The following is an 18,781-nucleotide window of genomic DNA, read 5'->3' on the forward strand; positions in this document are numbered from 1 at the left end:
AATATCTGGGGAAACATTCTGTTGCTGGTATGAAGCCGGGTGCCATCCCGAGAGACAACTGCCCGGCCTACAGATAGTCTGACCCACACAAGGGCGCTCTGCAAAAGTCACTAAGGTCAGGCCCTGATGATCCACATGTCACCTCATCGCCAAGCACCCCCCTGCTTCCATCATTCCTTGACTTAAGAATGGAAAAGGACAGTCAGAGTCTCAGGCGGCCTTGGGGACTTATGGTCTGAGCACAGTGGGGACCTCTCTTTCTCTTTCAGCCAACATGTAGATAATCCCCGTAACCATTTTGCCTTTTGATAAAGATAATCTCTATATGGTAACATACAAAGATGTTTTTGGTATACTTCCATGATGAATACGTAGCCCACAATGTCTAAAGAAGAAAAACCAGTTCAAATACAGTCAGGTCTCGCAATGAGGTTTGGGTCAATGATGAACCGCATATACAACGGTGGACCCATAAGATTATAATGGAGCTGAAAAATTCCTCTCACCTAGTGACATCGTAGCCTTTGCAACGTCATAGCACGAGGCGGTACTCATGTGTGTGTGGTGATGCTGGTGTAAACAAACCTACTGGGCTGCCAGTCATGTAACAGTATAGCACATACAATTACATACAGTATATAATCTTGATAGGAAACGATCATATTATTGGTTGACAAATTTACTACACCATACTTTTTATTGTTATTTTACAGTGTACTTCTATTTATATTTTTAAAAAGTTACGTTTAAAACTCTTTAACACAGACTCAGGCATGCCGTCCAGGAAGTAGCTATGAGGCATACTGATCATAGAAGATGACAGCTCCATATGTGTTACTGCCCCTGAAGATCTTCCAGTGGGACAAGATGTGAGGGTGGAAGCCAGTGATATGGACGATCCTCATCCTGTGTGGGCCTAGCTTCATGTGTGCGTTTTTGCCTTAATTTTCAACAAATAAGGTTAAAAATTGAACTAAAAATGTTTTAAATAAAAGAAAGCTTATAGAATAAGTAAAGAAAATATTTTTGTACAGTTGTACAATGTGTTTGTGTCTTAAGCTAAGTGTTATTACAAGAATCAAAATTTTTTTTAAATGAAAAAGTTTATAAAGTAGAAATGTTACAGTAAGTTAAGATTACTATCTAAGAAACAAACATTTTCATAAATTTAGTATAGCCTAAGTGTGCAGTGTCTGTAAAGTCTACAGTAGTGCACAGGAATGTTCTATGACTTCACATCCACTCACCGCTCACTTTCAGTCCTGCAAGCTCCAGTCATGGTAAGCGCCCTGGCCAGGTGTGCCATTTTTCACCTTGTATACCGTATTTTTACTGTACTTCTTCTATGTTTACATATACAAATACTTACCATTGTGTTACAATTGCCTACAGTATTCAGTACAGTACCATGCTGTACAGGTTGGTAGTCTGGGAGCAACGGGCTATGCCCACCTAGATTTGTCTAAGTATACCCTGCCATGTTTGCACAATGACAAAATCACCTATAGACAAACTTCTCAGGATATATCCCCATCAAGTGACACATGACTGTACTAAAATCACAAAGTAATCCCTGCGTATGTAGTAAAATCGAGAAGAACAGATACGCTTAGAGACTGCACTATGGGTGTCTGAGTACATGCAGGCAATCAAATGTTCATGAATGTCGCGCCCGCCTCGCCAGCAAGGAAGACGCGGCAACAGGAGTTCTTCTGACCGTGCTTTAATGGGGTTCCCTTTAAACTTGCATGATGCGGAAGACCTCCTGTTGCCGCGTCTTCCTTGCTGGCGAGGCGGGCGCGACAAGTGGTGCCGAAACCCGGGATTGCTCCATGCACTCTTCCTGGTTAATGGACTTCCAATCTAAATACTGACCTGTAGTCAGTACTGCCTTGACGAGCTGACTCCAATCTCTGGGCGTCATTGCTGAATTGCCCAGTCTCTCTACCAAAGATAAGGTGTAGGAGGCCCCATGTCCCCAGTTTCGGACAGCCTCCGCCACATGAACGTTTTCAACAAACAATAATTTGCTTTATTTCTCTCTTAAAATAAACCATAAGAGGGCCAACTGGAGGCACCGTGGATCAGTGTCTCTGATTTACAAGGGAGCAATGGAGAGCAAAATTTCTCTGAGGAATGGGGGAAGATGAGGAGACCTTCCCAGGAGCGGTTCTCAAGTCAGTGCGTTTCTGACTATGATAGAGGCAAGGATCAGGACGCTTTTCGACTCCCCAAAACTCACAGTTCCTTCTGGGATGGGCTCCTCAATTGTACTATCAAGGCTTATGTCCTGGTCAATAGTACTAGGTCCTCCTTCATTGCACTGCATGGCACCACAGCAACGAACAAAATAGAAACTATTCGTCTTGAGGCGTCTTGGGGCTTCAGGAGGCACTTGAGAGTGATATAAAAATGTGCAGTTGGTCGTACAGTTCTTATAAATGAGTAGTTCACGAGCGTTTAAACCTAAAAATGAAGTAGCAATGAAAATTATTGATTTCAAGTTTTCTGTTTATAGATATCAAAGCACCACACCTCACATTCAACCATAACTAACTCATTTCTACATTTCCAACCGTTACAACATTGTCTAGAATTCTTTACTGAGAATGTTCAAGTCCACTAGACCGTCTCATTACTCCAAGAACAACTTCTTCTGGAGATATTTTTCTATCCAAGCTGCCATCTTTATGTCTGCCTCTGGCCCTCCCAAAATGGCATACAATGGTACCCTGTCGTGTAGCTATACAAATAAAATATATTCTCATTTTTTTGCAATAAGAATTTTAGAGCTCTAGAAATTAAATGAAGACTAGGAATGATGCTTTAATTATGCCCCAGAGATCGCACAGACCTGTCACAGGCTTGCCCATATTAATGTGGCCTTGACCTGGTTTTCTGCCCTTGGAAAGACCCCTTTGGGTAAGCTTCTTCCCAGGACCCTCAGCCTGGTGTTTCAAAACTCCTGGACCAACATATAAATGCTGATGAGCCCTTAATGCCGGCCTTCTCCCAGCACAGACTTGACACACCATTACAACTAGGGTTGCACAGTGATGTGATTACCTTAACTAGAGGGCTCACTCAGTAGCCTCTGTCAACCAGTCCTGCCTGAACAAAGCTCCATCTGAGGTCCCCTTCAAGAATCCCTGGGTTATGTATCTTGGCCCTCACCACTACTTCTGTTCCCCTTGCAGTCTACACAGTACCTACACAAACACTTTATTCAGGAACTTACCACGATTGACTTATTCATTCATGGTTCTGGGTCTTGCCTCCTCTATGACACCAGAAGGAACTAATGATTAAAGACCACTCACCGTTTTCCTTTATTTTCCACGTAAAAAGTTTATTGAACTTCAACATGCTACGGAAAGTACATAATCACGAGTTGACAGCTCAGTGGCTTTTCACAAAGTGCACACAAGCATGTGATCGGCATCCAGATTAAGAAACAGAGCTGGAAGAAAGCTTTGAACTCCCCACTCAGACACTACTAGAAGCAGCCAAGGCCACAGATAAGAAGCATATGGGCTTCCAAGCTCATATATTAGTTATGCCTGGTTTTGAACTTTATGGAATGAAATCATGCATTATGTTTGTATTTGTGTATGGCTTGTTTTGCTCTACTTTGTGTTTATGAAATTCATCTCTGTTCTTGCATGTTGTTGTATATTATTCGTTCTCATAGCTGTGTGCCATTACATCGATGAATATACCACAATTCATTGTCAATGGACATAATGGTCGTTTCTGGCTTTCATCTCCAAATAGTGCCGCAATGAACATTCTTGTACTCGTCTTCAGGTGAGCCTGTCTGATATTTTTTATTAGCTACGTACCTAGGACTAGAAATGCTGAGTCTTTGGATAGGCGACCTTGGCAGATAATGTGGAAGTGTTTTCCAGACTGGGTTGAACCTATCTATACTCCAAAGGATTGTGTACACTTAAAAACCTTCACAACACTTGGTATGGTTATTTTCGGATATTTAGTCATTTCTTGTGGTATTATCGTGTTGTGGTTTTAAGTTGCATTTCCATCAAGAAGAATGACACCGAATGACTTTTCTTACATCTGTTACCCATTCAGATATCATGTTCTGCTATATTTCTCTTAAGCATTTTGTTCAAATTTCTGCCACACGATCTGCTTTTTATTCATTAATTTGTAGGCAGAATTTCCTTATGTATTATGAACAAGAGCTCTTGAGGGGTGGACGAGCGAGCAAAGCTTCGTCTCCATTTACAGCTGCTCCCCATCACTCCCATCACCACCGGAGCTCCGCCTCCCCCACTACCCTCCCCATGCACAGAAAACTGTCTTCCATGAAATGGGTCCCTGGTGCTACAAAGGTTAAGAGGCCGCTGCTTTAGCAGATACATGTTTTGAAATGCTTTCTCTTCATCTGTGGCTTGCATTTGTCCTGTTTTATAGGTATTTTCTTAGGAGCAAACGCTGTGAAATTTAACGGAATCCAATTTCTCAATTTCATTCTTATATGATCGCACTATTTTATTCTGTTTTTAAATGTCTTAATTCCCAAAGGACACAAATACATTATTCTACATTTTCCTCTAAAAACTTTGTTTAGTATTTACAGTGAGATCTACAAACCACCTGAAACTGCTTCTTTTGTATAGTACAAGTATTGTGTATAAAGATCTACCATAGCCACCACAATGTAATGCAAACAAGTGTCTTCCCCCACTACACGGCAGGCTCAACTTTGTCAGAGATTGAGTAACTGGATATATGTGGCTTTTGCTGAACTCTTTCTCTCCTAGTGTTTTATTTTGTGATCCTAACCACAGGATCCAACACAAACTATCTTCATTAATTAAACTATATAAATAATCTTGATAGTTCGGAGCACAAGGCCTCCAGCTTTTTTCTTTTTCTTCAAGATAGGCCTGGCTATCCCTAGCCCTTTACATTTCAAAAAGCATTCAGAATCAAGTTGTCAACACACACACACACACACACACACACACACACACACACACACACACACACACAGACCTGCTGAGACTCTGAAATTCTATTGAATTCATAGATTAACGTGAGGTAAACAGACATCTTTACTCTCTTGGGTCTCACAACCTATAAGCATGGTGTATTCTTCCGTGTATTTAAGTCTTCAACAGTGTTTTTGCAGTTTTGGTGTTGAAATCTGGCAAAAATCCAGTTACATTTCTTCCGAGGGATTGATTTTGTGGTGCTTTGAAAAATAGGATTCTTCTTGTAAATTTTATTGTCAGCTTGTTTCTTGCTGTATGGAAAGACAACTGATGTTTGAATGCTTATCTTGTATCCAGGGTCCTTGCTAAAGTCACTTGTTATCTGAAAAGTTTGTGTCTGTTGAATAGTAGCAGTTTAAATTCTTTCCAATCTCCAAGTGTTTCAATTCTTCCTCTTACCTAACTGAACTAAGAACTCAAGTTCCATTAGGAACAGAGGTGGTGATGGGAGTCATCTTATCTCATTTTTCACTTCAAGGGGAAATCTGTGATACATTCTCATTTAATTCTCATCATTTCTATGATATGCAATTTCCTTTCTGCTTCCGTTTCCCTCAGAGATTTTTTTTTTAATTTGGAAAAGGTATCGGACTTTATCAAAAAGTTTCAGTGCCTACAGTTATGTTTCTCCTTTTCTCTGTTAATATGGTGAATTAAACTAGTGGGTTTCAAATTGTAAACCACACGGCAATTCTGAAATTGAATCCATGAAGTAGTGGTTATGATGTGTGTGCGCGTGTGTGCACACATACATGTGTATGTGTAAAGGAACTTTTTATTTTAAAATAGTCTTCAATTTTCAGAAAAGTTGCAAAGATAGAGTTCCTACACACCTCGTATCCAGGTTCTTTGTCTCACATTACTTATATCTCTATGGTACATTTGTCACAACTAATGAACAATTATTGATAAATTCTTATTAAGACAACTCATATGTTATTCAGATTCCATTCATTTTTCCTTAGTGTTCTATGCCTGTTCCAGAATCTCACCCAGGGTACTGCATGGCATTGGATGTACTTATGTAAATCCAGGATTTTGCTGGTTAACATTTTGTTACTATTTATTTTTGCATTTATTGTCATGAGAGAAGGTGGTCTATAATTTCCCTTTCTTGCAAAGTCTTTGCTGGGTTTTGGTAATAGCATGAAACTGCCTTCCTAAATGTGTTAGGAAGCAATTCTTCCTTGTTTACCATCTGAAGGAGCATGTGTAAGATCAGTGTTATTTCTCCCATAAATATTTGGAAGAATTTGCCAGTGAAGCAATCCAGGCCAGGTTACTTGGTGGGTGGGTTTTTCATAAAGGATTGCATTTCATTAACAGGACACATCAGCATTACAATTTCACTGTGGGTCAGATAGGGTTGTTTTTCAAGTTTTGTTCATTTCATTAAGAATCTCAAATTATCACACACGGTCTATTCATGATAGCCTCTTATTTTCTTTGTAAGATCTGATGATGCCTACTGTTTTATTCCTGATATTGGAAATGTGAATTTTATTTTTCTGCCTTAGATTCTTCTCACTAAGTTTTACAAATACTATGAATCTTTCCAAGAACCACCTATTGGCTTTGTTGATTTTATATATATTATTTTCGACTTCAAGGATTTCTTCAGTCCTCTTTATATTTCCTTCCTCATTGCTTTGGGGAAACTTTTCTTTCTTTTTCCAGCTTCTTCAATGGAAGCTCAAATGTTTCCAGCCTTTGTTCCCTCTGCTATCTGACTGTGCCGGTAGAGATTTTGCTCTGAATCTCTTCTTCAGCCACTTTCCACTCATTTGACATGTCATGTCTTCATCATCATTCAGACCTTAGTATTTCCTCATCTCTGTGGTCGCTTCTCTTTCTGTGATTGGTTTTATCTAGAAACACTCTGTTTAATTTCCATGAGGTTGGGAGTTTCCTAGTTCACGATGATTTCTAGCTAAATTTCACTGTCACAGAGAAGGAACTCTAAATAGTTCCAGTCATTTGAACTTTGCTAATGCTTGTGTTATGTCATGTCATTAATTTTGTAAATGTCAATATCATAAGCGTCATGCGTACTCTTGTAAAGATGTCTACTTGCTCATTCCTGGCTCTGACGGTATACATATGGGTATTTCATTTGCTAATGAAATATCAGACCTTCTATAAAAGAGGTTGGCAAACAAGAGCCCAGGGGACAAATCCATCCCACCAACTGTGTCTGTAAATAAACCTTTGTTGGAACACTGCAATGATAATGTTTACTTATCATTTCTGGCCCCACCCATACAAAGGCAAAGCAAGGTAGTTTCCACAGAGACCAGATTGTCTAAAAAGCCAAAACCATTCAGTATCTGGCCCTTTACAGAAAGAGTTCACTGACCCCTGCACTATAGCCATAGCAGGTGCTGTCTCCTGGTGAAAGCATTCAGAAGCTATGAAGAGAGGTGTGTTGATGACAACTATATCATTGTGCATTTGCCTATATTTTCTGTCACTTTTTTTCTGTATATATTTTCATCCTGCATTATTTGGTACAGATTTAGATCCAGACATCTTCCTGGTAGTTCCCTTCATCTCCATAAAATATTGCTTTTCACATAAGTAGTGCTCTTGCCAGGCAGTTTACTTTGCCTGAGTGCATGTATAAGTTTTCTTTAGACAATGTTACCTATGTATACCGTTTTCTATATTTTATTTTTCGACTTTCTGTGTTCTGATTTTAAGTATATCTCCAGTAAAAAGAAAATGCTATTTATTGTTTTCTCTACTCTCAAAGTCCCAGGCTGCTAAATATAACCATTTTAATGTTTAATGTAGTTAGTGGTGTGTTAAGTTTCTTAACTTCTTTTTCATTAAATATTTTATTTCAAGATAATTCTTTATGCAAATGCAGCTGCACGAAAAAACACAAGATAGATCCCGTGTACACTTTACTCAGTTGCTCCCAGGGATAACAGCTTGCAAAACTACAGTACCTACAACAAGGAAAGTACTGTCACGGAAAACAGAACACACAACCGTGTTATCACAAGAATCTCTCACTCGGATACACTTTTCCCACCCAGCTCATCTCCTTGTTCCTCTGCAAACTAAGCTGGTGTTTGTTTTTATAACTTTGTCATTGCTAGAACGTTGCATGAATGGAACCATATGGTATGTAACCTCTAGAGATTGCTTTTTTTTACTCAGTAGAAACCCCTGAATATTCATTTAAGTTATGTGTATCAATAGTGTCTTCCTATCTTGTGCTGAGCAGCATGGCATGGTGTGGACACACTCTGGGGTTTGCTGAACCCTGTACCCACTGAAGGGTATCTAGAATGTTTCCAGTTTGGGGATATTAATAAGCGAAGCCATTGTGAACACCCGTGTACATGTTTTTTGTGAACACAAGTTTTTAGTTCTGTGGAAAAAGATGCCCAGGAGTGCCATTTTGGGGATGTATGGTGGTTGATTTTTAGTTTTTAAAGAAACTGCCGCACTGTTTGCTATAGTGGCTACATCATTTTACAGTCCTATCAGGAGTCTATCAACGGTGTGGTTTCCTTGCATTTTCACCAGCATTTGGTATTGTCACCATTATTTACTTTGGTCATTCTGATTAGGGCCATCTAACTGAGGTTTTTTATGCACTTCCCTAATGGCTAAAGATGTTTAGAATTTATTCACGAGCTCATGTGCCATCTGTGAATCCACTTTGATGAAATGTCTTCTTATGCCTTTTGCCTACTTTCTAATGAGACTGGTTGCGTTTGACCGTTGAACTTTGAGATTTCTTCATGTGTTCAAGATACTTGTTCTTTGTTGGATGTGTGGTTTACAGACATTTTCTCCCAGGTTGTATTTTGTCTTTTCATCCTCTTAACAGGGTCACTCACAGAACAACAGATTTTTAATTGGCTGAACCCCATGTCACAAGATGGCTCTGATGGGTAATGCTTTGGTGCCAAGTCCAAGATTCTCTGCTTCTCTGCAGATGCTGAAGATTTCCTCTTATGTGTTTTTTTCCTATAAGATTTAGACTTTGACCATGCCCATTTAAGCTCACGGTCCATTTTGAGTTAATTTTCATGTAAGGTTACCGTGCAGGTTCCTTTATGAATGAATGAAGAAGAAGTGAGCCTCCCTCCATTGATGGTGTTTGCACCTTTGTCCAAAGTCATATGGGGGCTAGGGGCGGTGGCCTGTGAAATGCTAGCACTCTGGAATGCCAAGGCAGGAGGACTGCCTGAGCTCAGGAGTTCCAGACCAGCTGAGCAAGTACAATACACTGTCTCCACTGAAAATGGAAAAAAATTAGCCAGGCATGGTGTCATGCACCTGTAGTCTCATCTACTCAGGAGGCTGAGGCAGGAGGCTCGCCTGAGCCCAAGAGTGTGAGGTTGAAGTGAGCTGTGACGATGTCCTTGCACTCCCACCTGGGCAACAGAGCAAGACTCAATCTCAATAAAAAAAAAAAAAAAAAAATCAGTTGGGCATATTCATCTGGAGCTGTTTCTTGGTTCTCTATTCTATTCCCTAGATCTTGTGTCCGTCCTTCCAACAACATCTAGTTGATATAGGCTATGGATGGAAGCTCTCAGTTGCTGACATTCAAAAGATTTTCATAGAGGTCTTTTGATTACCATCCTGCACAGCCCCAGAACTCAGCAAATATCCCAAAGGGGAAAATGTCCAAATGCATTCTAGCATTCCTAAATCTCTGCCAAAGGCTCGTATAAATTCTTTGTCCTAGTATCCATCAGGGTTTGTCCACGAAAACAGAGTCCCACAATTTATGAAATATAGATCTTATAGATTCCATGCCCATGGGAGGAGCCAAGAAAGGGATGTGAGTTGGGGAGGCTGAAAAGGAACAGCCCAGAACCAGGTCCCCTTGAAGCTGAGGCATGGTGGAAAAGTACAACTTTTGAGGAAATTATCAAAAACCATTCAAAAGCCATGCACCTCTGTCCTCCCCGGTAAGCAAAATACAAAGGGGTCTCTTGCAGAGATGTTTAAACTGCTCCCCTGGAGCACCTGTCATCTTTGTGAGCCAGTGGCCAGGCACTTATTGGGGCCTAGAAATTGCTGTTGGTGAAAAGACCCACAGTGGAGAAGAGGGGATGAACGTGAATGAGCGAAAGAGTGAGGACATGCTGGGGTTCACTGGTGTCCATCATGGTGTGAAAGACCTTGACCTTCCAAAGAAATGGTCTGTGCTTCACCTCAACCTTGCACATCTCAGTCTAGTTCTCTTCTTTGCCAACAACACTCCAGAGCCACACAGGGATGGAGATTCTTGAAAAAACAGTTCCCTGCCTCATTCAGGAGCAGTAAACCCAAAATGACAGCATACAACCCACTGAAATTTCCCAGAGGTGGCGCACTGCATGGACAAAGCCCAGATCTCAGCTTCCTACCCATGTCCCAAATCAGCAGATGCCCACACAGTAGTGGCAGTTGGTACAACGCAGTGGCCATCAGAGGAAGTTTTTGCACAGAGCTTAGAACACACAATGACATGTGAAGCAGCAACCACAATCACAGACACTGGGTACAGCAGGGGCTAGGGAGCTGCACCTTCCCTGTTGCTTGATTGGTCACTGGGCCTCTGACCATACATTTTTCTCAGGTAGGGCCCTGGGGAGAGCCACACCTTTCTCAGAGCACTAGAGGCCTCTGGGTAAGAAGACAAAGCATCTTGGACGCTCAGGCTCTACACTGACTGCATGCTTGGCCTTCCCTTCTGTGTGTCGTAGGCATTGCCCTGAGGAGTCCATGGTGGGGCCAGTGCTTGGATCTGCCTAGCTTGAAGCCTCCTCTCAGACGACCGGAAACCAAATGGGCAATGAAGGACACCCAGGCCTACTGGGGTGTCTACACATACAACCTGGGACGTACAAGAGTCAGAGACTTTGAAGTCCTGCAGTGCTCATACCCTCAGAGACACCACAGATGTGTGGACTGACTGCCCCATCTCACAGAATGTGATGCATATGGCCTGAGCAAGGGCCTAGCCTAGTGCCTGTGGGCACGCTCTCAGGCCAGGGAAGCCTAACAGGGCTGGGTGCAGACAAAAGCAGACCAGCCCTTCCCCTAGAAACTGCTCCGGTAGGAGACTAATCCATAAGGTGTCAAAATGACAAAGAGTTACTTACGAACGGAAATGGTCATACAGCGCCTAATGTCATACGGACATTCCCTTACACGTGCACAGTTGAAGTTGTTGATGATCTCACAGTCGAAGCATTTCAATTTATAGGTCCCTGAGAAAGGAAAAAGAGGCATCAGGCCTTCTCCACCCATTACCAGTCCACTCCACCCTCCTCCAACAGCCAGCCCCTCCCCACCGCCTCCAAGGATTTCCTTACGCATCACAGCTCAGCTGTCCGTGCCGTCTGGGTATGGACAACACCAGCTCCCGTGAGAGAAGCAGGTACACACAGGAGCTCTTCCTGCTCCAGGGACAGATCTGAGGGAGCACCCTGGCAGCCAGATGTGGGACTGCTGTGCTCTGCAGACCAGTCTCACCTCACCAAGGAAAGCCAGCATCCTCCTGGATTTCCCTGGACACATCCCCACCTGCCTGGCTTGACGGAGAAGTGTCACTCGAGAGGCCCCCTCAGGTCTCCTGGTCACTTAGCTACTCAACTGGGGAAGTCTTCCTGCCTCCTAGCCCTTCCCTCGATCCTGAACACTTCCCAAATTGACCAGTGCTCACTCACAATTACACTGACAATGCAGACCCCAGGCAGTTGAGATGACCCAAATTCTAGTCAACCTTCCCAAAGACCCCTGTCAAGTCTGGGTGAATCCTGACCCCTCAAGACAGTGAGAAGGAATGATACTTACAACGTGCCTGATAAGAGATGGTGACGTTTGTTCCGACCAATGGGAGCCCCATGGCAAGAATGAAGGCAAAGGGAAGCATCATTTCCTGCAGGGCTTGGCCTGAAGGTGAGGAAGAACAGATGCCACGTCAGGCCACGTCAGCCAGGGCTCGCCTCTGTGCACCAGCTTCCTGCTGCCAGCATCAAAGGCCCGGTTCACTCCCCCCGCCCACCTGAACGCCTTCCCCACTGGGCAGGCAGCTCCTCCGGCCAGGGAGGTGGGGTTGGGTAGGTCTTACCCACACACAAAGGCCTTGCCTTGCTCATGCCTTCATCTTACACACACTCATGTCACCTCTCCAGTCAAGGAGGTCCTGGTGCTGCTTCACATGGCAGCTCACCCTGGGTCCCCGTGCCCCAAATATTCCTCTGTATCCACTGGTTGACTCTGGACCTCAAAACCAGCTCATGAAACATTCTTGAATATTGCCCGCTGAGGTATTTCCTCTTCTTACAAGCAACTCCAGAACACGAGGGGTGAGGTGACTGGAGAAGGGGAACAAGTACAGAACATCCCAGAAGCCAAATCTGAATCTGGCTTAGGAAATGTCCTTAGGAAAGAATCCCCCCTGGAATCAAGTATTCCTTGGACTCGGACACCACAGAGACATCCATTAGTTACTGGCAATGGGAGGGTCCAGGGCACCTCGCACCTGAGTCCTGAACCAGCACTGTGGGCCTGGGAATGCCCACCTCCCGCCAGGGTACCAAAGAGGGCAGGCCCTTCAGAGTGAGCGGCTTTCATTGCTGATACATTTGTCACTTTGGGTGCCGGCTGAAAGCCAGTGTGGCCACGGACAGGGTCTCCAGGAGGGAACACACACTGGAGTACTCTCTTTGCTCACAGGGGGCAGAAGTGGCCTGAAGTCCCCAGGAACCCTAAAGACCAAGCAGGCTTTCCCATGGGAGAGCCTCCGAGGGCTGAGGTGGGAGGAAACCTGGGAGGCCAGACAAGGCCAAGTACAATCCCTGGAGTGTGGTAGATCCTAGGAGACAAAGTGCTCCTGGAGGAAGCCCGCCACAATCACACCACTGGTCTCTGCCATCAGCCAGTGGCCCAGGTGGAACAGGTGTGTGAGGTGAAGTTCAAGAGAGAAGGTCAAAGCCTACGAAGGAAAAACTGTCGGTGCTGAGGATTCAGAGACAAGCCACATGTTTTAGCAAACGCTTGGGTCAAGCCAATTCTCCCTGACCGCACACAGCTAGGAGACAAAAGCGCATGAACTGAACCAAAAGCAAGGCAGCCCTCCTCCTCAAACCTCTGCACAAGTGGCAGCTGGCTGGGCTAAAAGCAAAAGACCATAGCTCACATCTGTTTCAGTTAGGAGTAGGGACAAGAGCTGGCTGCAGAGGTGGCATGGGTCTGGTTAGCTGCAACCATCCCAACCAGGCTCGGTTCCTGAGAAGACCCATGGACTAGGCCTTCCCACAGTCTCCCTGAGAGACGAGAGGGCAGACGTCCCCAGAAGTAACATACGTAAAGGAAAACAAAATCTCAGGACCACCCCCAACTCCTCATGCAAAAGGGAAGGTCGAACCTGGGGGCCCTGCCACACAGCACCTCCTTCCACACGAAGACTGTTCCTAACGTCGCCCACCAACCAGGGCCCCAGGGGAAGGGAAAAGGCCTGACGTGTCTGCAAGGCTTGCCCCACAGATCATCCATAAGGAAATTCCTCGCTGGCCTCCCACGAACAAGGACGTGCAAGCTGTAACTGTGCATCTGCAGGCTGAGTCCACCTCCTAAAACTAAGGTCTGTTCAATTCCACACTAATAATTGGGTTACAAGTTTATCTTCCCAGGTGCAGAGCAGAGACAAGATCAAACATTCTTCCACCTACCCAGAGACATAGACATAATTGAGGCTTCCTTCACTCCATATTGCCTCTAACATTTGCTTTATCTCATGTAAAATGCAGACTTCCTGGGGCCTCCTAAGAACGTAAGCATCCATCTCACAGCCCACCCCTCCTCTTTTTCCCTTTTGTATGCCCTATCCCTTTTAACCACTCCGGTACCAGCGTTGACTACAGTCGATAGCCACAGATGAACCCGTGCAGCCCAGAGTCAACTAAAGTCGACAGACACAGATGAACGCGCACAGGGACTTTAGCCGACAGCCTTGATATGAAGGCGCACAGCCGAGCGTCGACTTTAGCCGACAGCCGTGATATGACTTTTCTAATTTTTCATCTATCAAATTAAATTGTGAACATTTAAAAATAACGTAATAAAAACATGTATGTATATGTTACCTATTCTGATTTATATTCAAGTAAAGCTGCTGTAAAGTAAAACAAGCTTTCAGTGCCTTAAAGCTTTCTTCATCACACAAGGGCAAAGCGGATTCGTCGTCAATGCACAGCACAAAGTATCGTGCAGACTGTGAGTGCCGACTGTGGGCAAGGTTTCGAGGCCGGTGAGCGCAGCAGCACCGAAGTGGTTAGGAACACAGCTCCCAAACCCCACTTCAGAAAAAGAGTCAGATTCATCTGTGGTTTGCGTTTTCCCTGGTGCATCCTCAAACTTGGGCTCAATAAATCTCTACTGATTGAGATACTCGCTGCCTCTGTCACTTATGCTGGGTTGTCACATACAGCCAACTACAAGCTGTGCAGCTATTTCATACACAATACCACGGGGCATGGAAGAGCTACGGATAGGTCACTGCTAATCAATGGAACGGCAATGGAAATAAACTCACAGTTCACTCAAATATTGACATTAGCATACAAGTGCTTTAAAAAATTACACTGAGAATAGTAAAGAGAAAGAGAAAGCTAACTAAATTGATTTGTTCTAAAAGATGAAACAAAAAAACACAGGATTATAAGACATAGCAATAGGGGACTATACCATAAACGATTTCTCTAACACCATACTTCTGACACCAAATGTGGGGGTTTTTCCACATAAACCAATTCTCCAACCGTCCGGACACCAAGCGAGGATCCAACAATTCAACACAATCTGACGCCCCACTTGGAGTTCGGGCAGAACTTCCAGGTAGAGAGCTCAGTGCCACAGACTGCTCTCACGTCAGATAGCAATCCTCACTGTGGGCCACCTGCACTTCTGACTGACCAGCGCTAAGTCAGGGGTTCCCAAGACCTCCTCCTCTGAATTTGCTGCAACCGCTCACAGAACATAGTCAAAGATTTTACTTACTACTACCAGTGTACTTACTATAAAGGATGCAACTCAGAAACAGTCAAATGGAAGAGATGCACAGGGCAGGCTACGGACAGAGGAGTTCAAGCCTCCACACCATCTCTGGGCACCACTCTCCCCACATCTCCATGTGTTCACCCATTAAAAAGCTCTCTGAACCTCACAGCTTATGGGTCTTATGGAGGTTCCACTGTGTAGGTATGATTGTTTAAACCATTGGCAACTGGTGACTGCCTCAATCTTGAGCCCCCTCATGGTCCCCTGAGGCTCGGGAGGGGGACTGCTGCCTTCATCTTTCCAATGATCAGCCACAGTTATCTCATTAGCCTGCAAAAGACACTCTTCCACTCCTCAGATCCCAAAGGTCCCAAGCTCTTGTCTCAGTAAGGAGACACAGTCCTCCCTCAGTATCTGAGGGGAACTGATTCCAGGAAAGCCTCCTCCACAGGATAGCAAAATTCAAGGATCCTCTTGTGCCTTATATAGAATGGCACAGTATTTGCATGTCCTATGCATACCGCTCTATATACTTTAAATCACCTCTACGTTATTTATACCTAATACAATTAAATGCTATCTTCACAGTTGTCACATTATTAGTTTTTAAATTTTTTTTACCATATTGTTTTTTTTTAATTTTTGTTTTTTTCAAGTGTTTTCAGTCTGCAGTCGGTTGAATCATTGAATGCAGAAGCTGCAGATACTGAGGGCCAACTGTACTAAGAGCAAATATTATGACCCAAAAAAATGCTCCTATCACCCCTATCACTCAGAAAATTACAAATGTTTTAGGAGCTCTGTGCCAGGCACGGGGGAAAACAACCAAATATATCTTTCATAATATCAGAGAATGCTAATCAATAAAACAGAAGAAGAAGTAAACGACAGTCCGTTAAAATGCTGGTGTTAGTATACGCACACTGTAAAATAATTATAACAAAAATATCAAAGAGGAAAGATAGTATCAATTTTTAAAAGATGAAAACTACCAATAGAGAAACAAACTCTATAGAGAGAATCAAACAAACATTCTAGAACAGAAAAACAAAATATTAGAAATTTAAAAATTCACTGGATGGCATTAACAGCCAACCAGACTCAGTAAAAGAGGAAATTAAAAAATACAAAGATAGTTCTATAAAATATATACAAACTGATACCCACAAAGATAAAGAGAAGAGAATGAAGAAAAACAGGAAAAGAAGATGAATAAATAGAAGGCAGTCCAATGTGTAGCACACGTGTAATTGGAGTCCCACAAGGATAGGGCAGAGAAATGAAGAGAGGAAATATTGGAAGAGTTATTGAGATAGAAACTTTCCAATATGAATGAAAGGTTATCAACCCCAAAATTTAAAAAGTTCAGCAGTTCCAAGGCAGAATCATGCAAGGAAAACCAATCTTAGACACACCACAGTGGCACGACTGAAGAAAAGTGAAAAATCTTAACAGCAGCCAGAGTGGAAAAAAGACAATGTTTTAAATAGCAACCGTCCAAATGGTGGTCATCTTTCAAGAGAACCTGTGAAAAACAAAAACCAAGAGAACAATAGCTTCAAACTGGTGAAGGAGGAAGCAATACCAAGCACTCTAGTCCACAGATGTGAAAAGACTCTTCACAAATGAAGGCAAAATGAAGATGACTTCAGACAACAGCTGGGATATGTTGTTACCAGGAGACCAGACCCACTACAAGAACTGTTGAGTTGATAACATACTTAGAAATAAAACATACCACAATAGCCCAAAGCAGGGGAGGCTCTGCAAGGTGGAAACCGTTACGGTAGCGACAGGGAGCGCAGACTTCTAGGGGGAAAGTATTGCAAGAGATGAGGAGGGATGGACATTTCAGGACCAAAAGTATTCTTGAAACTCAAAGGACATTTTCCGACGATAGTGGCATTAAGCAAAAAAGTCACTCACAGAAAGATAACTAGAAAATCCTCACGTTTGAAAAGTAAGAGCACTTCCAAACAATAAATGAGCCCCCAAATCATTCCCAATAGAAATAAACAAACATTTTGGACAAAGTGATAATTAAAAAAGACATATGCAAACGCTAAACGCCACATAAGTAGCGACCTGAGGGAAAAGTAGAGTCCCGAAAGCGTCCATTAGAAAAGGAAGAACGGTTGGAAACCAATGTCTAGTTTTCTATTTCCTAACAGTAAGAAGAGGACAGCAAATCACGCCCTATGCAAATAGCCCGAAAAGAATAATAAAGAGCAGAAGGTGGAAGGGGTTAGGGGAGCTGCTAGGACTCCAGGCTAGGAGGACAAAGCCGGTTTGGACTAGGCGGGTATGGGGCTAGCCTAGGGCTCCGAAGGGAGCGGCATTCCAAGGGGAGTGGGGGACCCGGGACCCTCGGGGAAGCGGTGTTCCAAGGGCAGTGGGGGGACCCCGGACCCCAGGCAGTGGTGAGGGAAAAGGCAAACCCCAGCCCCGCCCTGAGGGACGCTGCCCCAGACGCTGACCTGGATCCTGGTCCAGTCCGCTGTGTGATGGCCGCGCCTAGAGCTTCTGAGCCGCCCTGGCTGCGACCTGCCCCCTTTCTGGAACCTTCCACAGCAGCGCTCTACCCCACCCCGCCAAGCACGAAGCGCCCTCCCCCACGGGCTCTCCAAGGCTGGCGGGGTCCCCTCGGGGACCCTGAAGGGAAAATGCCTCTCGAGGAAATCCCTGCTGCCCTGGCTAGGTCCACACACCTCTCAGGAGTGCTGGGGAATGTTCTAGAAGCCCAGGGCCCTGGAAGCAGGAGGAATGGAAAGCCTCTGCTCCTCAGGACGCCTGTCGGTTCCACCCACACCCTGCAGCCTCTGAGGGCTCCCCTGGGGACCTTGGCCCCACCCTGTCCCTCAGCCCCCTCGCCTGGGGGACCCTACCTCCCCCACTCCCTCAGCCCCCTCTCTTCAGGGGTCCCAGGAAGCCCCTTCTGTCAGGAACCGACCCAGGTTACCTGCGGAGTCAGCCCCTGAAACCTCCTTCTCTCTGGCTTCTCTCTTTCCCTGTGGTCTCTGTGCGCACACACGGGCTGCCCTGCACCTTCCGCCACGAGAGCAAGTCCCCCGTATCCCTCCGCGGAAGCAGGTGCTGCTGTCCTGCTTGCTGCACAGCCCTGAGGACTGAGAGCCAAATAAACCTCTTGCATTTATACATTACCCGGCTCCGGCGTTCCTTCACAGCCGTGCAAACGGACTACGACAGGTTTAGTAATCGCAATATGGAAAGCGTCTATCAGAGAAATGAAGCCAAACACAATCACCGATAGGTGTGAATGGCTTGAGCCTTAAACAAAAAAGACTTACATGGAGTTCGTCAGCAAGAACACACTACATAAAGTGAAGAAGAGACACACCTAAATAAAAGGGTGTAAAAAGAAGTACCTGATATCAAAGACCAAATGTGGACTAAAGAACACTTGTATTGCTGAAAACCACAATTCACAATGAAGTCGTGACAGTTACGAGTATCTATGCACAAAATGACACAGCAACCACCTGAAGACGTGAGGAGACACAGACAGAAACGCACAAATAAGAAGCAGAAACTGGTCACCGGCATTTGCATTCCCAGGGGGCCGTTCCCAGGGCATCAGGAACCCTGCTATCCTCTCCAGGGCACCCCAAAGTAGATGTGGAGGAAGCATCTTTCGAAGGGAAGATTGAAAGGCGGTGCCAGGCCTTAAATGGGGGTTTCTTTCACTGCCTCACCTTGCAGTGAAGGGCACAAGCAACATTAAT

At 44.3% G+C, this 18,781-nt stretch overlaps 1 long non-coding RNA gene across 1 annotated transcript; it reads right to left on the bottom strand.

Moving 5' to 3' along the window:
* Window positions 1-1,824: 1,824 nt before the first annotated feature.
* Window positions 1,825-18,090, bottom strand: LOC142871855 (uncharacterized). Its single transcript, XR_012920023.1, has 4 exons — window positions 17,998-18,090; window positions 11,832-11,930; window positions 11,138-11,245; window positions 1,825-2,466 (listed from the first exon to the last, which is right to left on the bottom strand). It is a non-coding gene; the product is annotated as an uncharacterized LOC142871855 (long non-coding RNA).
* Between the last annotated feature and the right edge of the window lie 691 nt (window positions 18,091-18,781).

Source organism: Microcebus murinus, chromosome 7, assembly GCF_040939455.1.
Source record: "Microcebus murinus isolate Inina chromosome 7, M.murinus_Inina_mat1.0, whole genome shotgun sequence".
In the NCBI taxonomy this organism is placed as follows: Eukaryota; Metazoa; Chordata; class Mammalia; order Primates; family Cheirogaleidae; genus Microcebus; species Microcebus murinus.